We start from the raw sequence: 4,587 nt of genomic DNA on the forward strand, positions 1-4,587 counted from the left end.
GCTGGGTTTGAACCCACCACCCTCTGTATATGGGGCTGGCGCCCTACCCACTGAGCCACAGGCGCTGCCCGAGTGTCATCTTGGAAAACTGCAGTCCTCAGCATGGTGTGTGGGCTTACTGTTCCTTTTTGGGAACAATGGCAGATTGGAATTGGCAAACTTTCTTCCTTCATCTCTTGCCTATAGCTTCATCTCCACTTTCTGCCCACCTAGCAATCCCCTCAAAGGGGCCACCTCTCAATGCCCATCTTTCTGCCCACCTATCAGTCTCCTCATCTCAGGGGAGGAGTCTTGGCTTCCTGAGGACCCTCCAGGCAGCTTCCTCTTGCAGGGTGCCCTGGTGAGAGATTTCTGACTGACGGTCCTCTCCCCTTTCTAACTCCTAGGCCACACAGTGGGTGATCCACCTTGGAGCTTGCTGTCACTCCATTCTTCTTGCTATCAGGAAGCTCTGGCTTCACAGATGTGTGACAGGGACAGTTGTATAGGGCCTGTGCTGAGAAGGGCCTCACGCTGGGGTTAAATGCCTTAGAAGGTGTCGTGTTGAAATTCTTAATAATTTTATCTTCATTCAAATTTGTTTTTTTTTTTTTTGTTATAACATTTTTTATTTTCAAGAATATTATCTAAGACAAAAAATATTAATATCATAGGTTTATTCCAATATTTTAAAATATCTTCTGTAACATTCCACTCAGAAGGTAGAAAACCACAAAGTCCTTCCCTGAGGAAGGGTGCAGATGGAATGTAATATTGCATTTCTGTGCTATGTAGAATTAGAATACACACTGTGAAGACAAGGAAAGTCAGTGATTCCATTTTTCCTCCTAGATAAAACTTTTGCTGACCTGCTCACTTCACAGCCAGGAGGTGTCTTGTTGAGGATTTGACACCATGATGTAGGAGCAAGGAACCTCACCAATTAGCACAGTGAATGTGACGCTGCCTACACCCATCCCGTGGGACAGCGAAAAGGACCCACCCTCAGCATCGCACACCAATCAACCTACTAGAGATCACGTTCATGATTACGTTGGGCAAAATCCTCCAACTTGAGCTTTAAATAGTGAAAATATAATCAAGGTACACATACAGGCACGTACTTGGAATTATGAACACATCCTTTTCACAAATGTTCACTTTTACACTGACAGCACCCTGAGACAGTCAAGGGCACAATCACATTTTTAAAATCAAGAATAAGCAGTAAACACAAAAGGGCATTTGCACAAGGCAGAGAATCTTGTTTCTTGGTAATAGACAGAAAACAACTACCTAAAGAAATAGGCTCACAATGGTACGATCTAGAATTTGAATCTGAGTATCAGTCTTGAAGACATAGCTATATATATAATCCTAATTTATAGTCTAACATTTTACATTAGCAGTTTCTTTTACTAGTTTTTTTAAAAACTCTCCTGAAACCCTCAAATCACGTTTTCTTTATTAGCCACTTTAATCCCTTACTGATCTTATTCCAAGTTAGGTTAGTACACTCCTGAGACTGTGCAGCCTAACTGTCTAGGGAAGCTTTTCTGGTCACCAGATGATGCCTTGCGACGGAGACTTACCAGCTCCAAGTGAACCCTGAATCAGATACAGAAATAGGTGGAACAGTAATCTATTTCTAAAAATGTGAAAAAAAGTTTAAGGCAGATGGTAACTCCAACAAGAGTTACTCGAGTACTAAAATGGCACCTTGGAAATGGCTTATAGCAAAAGCTAATTTTCTATTAGGTCTGTCATATGGGTAGACTATTCTGCCAGCGAACAGGTTGTGCAGCAGGCCACACTGAGGCAACTGTCCTCCTGCAGATCCACAGAGGAAAATGAGTTTGGTGCTATGTGGCTCATACTTGTCCCCAGCGAGACAGTAGAGTTCCCTCAACCCCATTTGTGGGAGAAGGCAGGGAGAGTATTTCCATAAGAGGGAGACTGCAAGGGACTCCAGCTGCACACTCACTATGGGAAGGCACGAGAATGTCATGGTGAAGGAGCACCACGGGCTGGTTTCAGCAGCTTTACTAGAGGACTATCTGTCATGTCTACATCACAGAAAAACTGCCCCACCTCCCAAAAAGGTCATGCACAAAAATCAGATTCCTAATAGAAAAGGAAGTAAACATCCAAAGTAGGCAAAAATATAGTTTAAAAAAGAAAACATGCAAAATATTTTTACTATGAAATGCTTTGATTTGCATGACTTAGTACTTATTTCACATTAACTAGATCCAATTGCTCTGAGAGATCTCTATTATGTTTTAAAGTATCTATTTTTTAAAAAATATCTATTTTTCAACCAGAACACAAAAGTTGTATTTGTGCATCCACATGTAAGCTATCCTGCTTGGTATGACCAAGTCAAGATACTAAAAGGTCAATGAAAGAATTTTTAAAAATCTCTAGTCACAGACTAACAACAATTCTTCAAGTTTTCTGGGCTATGTTACTGACTTGTATTGTGGGATCTGAATTTTCAGATACAAATACCAGTCTATGGTTGGCTGTCAATACTTAAAAGCCACAGGGTTGGGAGGACCTTCAGAATACTGGCACAAGTAAAATTATTCTTAAAATTGGACCATAGTAAGTGGAATGCCCTAACCTTTCTTAGTTCAAACGCTGCAAGTTGATGCTAACATTCGTAATCAGGCCTGTCCACATGATTTAAGCAGATATACTGACTTTGCGGTCTATACTTTGTAAGAGGGCAGGTAACTCTAGCACAGAAGAAACTATGTAATGTGGAACAGGGGAGGACTTCAGTGGCACTATTCCATTTTTGCTGATCCAGACTGTTGCTTTAAGCCCTGCATTGAGGCCTCCTTGTATGTCGGTTTCTAAAGTGTCACCAACCATCACGCAGTCCCCAGGCTGTACTCCAAGGAGGTTGCAGCAGTAGTAAAATATGGACGGTGCTGGCTTCTCCTCTCTCTGCTCTCCACCTATGACAACGGCATCGAAATAGGACTGACAGGCACAAGCTTCGATCTTCTCCCTCTGGGTCTGTCTGTCCCCGTTTGTCAGTAGCAGCAAGCGGACCTCCTTTCGGAGTTCAGTGAGCATAGCTCTGACATCCTCTGCCAATGTCATGTGCTGGAGACGTGTAGATTTCCACAGCAAGTAACACTCTTCAGCCAGTTTCCTGTTGGCTGCACCACCTTTTGTTTCCTGGATTGCTTCTTCCCAGTGTGCAGTCCTTAGATCAGTAATGCACATACTATAAGGGTGAAAACACTCCTTGCTGAGTTTAACTTGAACTTTATCACAGATGATTTCAGCCTCTTCTTTATAATGGTATTTTGACTGTAAGAGCTTTACCACCTCCAGCATGCCTCTCCTGCTCGCCCCGGCCGTGTCGATGAGCGTGTTGTCCAGGTCGAAGAAAACGCCCGCACGCGGCTGAGCCCCATCTCGCCGGCAGCCAGCCGGCGTAGCCAGCCACCTCGCAGCCGCCGCCCGCGCCTGCGTGCGGAGGGCGGGCCTTCATTCAAATTTGTATCGAAAGTGAAGTTTGATGGGAAAATGGCACTTGTGCCAGGGACTTAGTGTCTTGGCCCATACACAGGCCCACTTCTAGCTGCCTTTTCACCTCCCCAAGGGGAAGTTCCCAGCTGCCCTTTGCCAATCCTGCATGTCTGGGACTCATCTGGCCTTCCCATCCCTGTCCTTACCCTGCAATTTTTGTGGCCTTCTGCCTAGGGTAACGAGTGTGTGCGCGCGTGCGTGTGTGTATGTGGTGGTGGGAGGGGCTGTGGGGAGACACTTGAGTTGGGGCAGAACAAGGAAGTCTCTGCTTCTGCCACGGGCTGCCTTGGCCACTGAAGTTTTGATGGGCAGCTCTGTGGAGGCTGCCCGCCCATCTTGCCCTCCCCCCCCAAAGTGCCAAACACGTCCTAGCAGGAAGGTGGCAATACCTCAGGGCATTCTTATTGTCAAGAGGAACACAGTGGGGTGGCGGCACCTGTGGCTCAAAGGAGTAGGGCTCTGGCCCCATATACCGGAGGTGGCAGGTTCAAACCTGACCCCAGCCAAGAACTGCAAAAAAAAAAGAGAGGAACACAGTGGCACAGTCAGCTGCTAGGTGGATTGCCCACGGTGGGTCCTGGGAATGGGGAGGGAAGAGAGTAGCATCAGTAGATTCAAGCCCTATACACCCTGGGCAATAGTTATTTGATTCTGGGGATAAACAAAGCAAACACCCCCCTTCCTCAGCTAAATCGGGCCGATGATTATAAAGCTTAATTAAAACGAGCACTTCTTAGTAAAATGGTAGTCACCTGGGAGTGGGGACTTTGGCGAATGTGGCATTTTGCATCACGGCTGTATGTGAGGCAGGAATCATCATGAAGACATGAGACGTATTTGTGTATAAGACGTAAATGTGTTTAAGAAAATAGAATTGAGTGCTTTTATGTACTAAAAACTTTGGCATAGTTTAAATTTGGTACTTTTGAAGTTCACCTGGTGTTTCTGTTGGCAAATATTTACTGCTTTGATCTCTCTCCTTTTGGCTCTCTAAGGAGTTCATTTGCACTCATTTTTTCTCTAATTATTTTTCTGTTTTATCTCTCCTGCTTAAACAAC

At 44.8% G+C, this 4,587-nt stretch overlaps 1 pseudogene; it reads right to left on the reverse strand.

Moving 5' to 3' along the window:
- Positions 1-1,843: 1,843 nt before the first annotated feature.
- Positions 1,844-3,413, reverse strand: LOC100956894 (annotated as a pseudogene).
- Positions 3,414-4,587: the final 1,174 nt, after the last annotated feature.

This window comes from Otolemur garnettii, unplaced genomic scaffold (assembly GCF_000181295.1).
Source record: "Otolemur garnettii isolate 467f Iridium unplaced genomic scaffold, OtoGar3 scaffold00027, whole genome shotgun sequence".
NCBI lineage: Eukaryota > Metazoa > Chordata > Mammalia > Primates > Galagidae > Otolemur > Otolemur garnettii.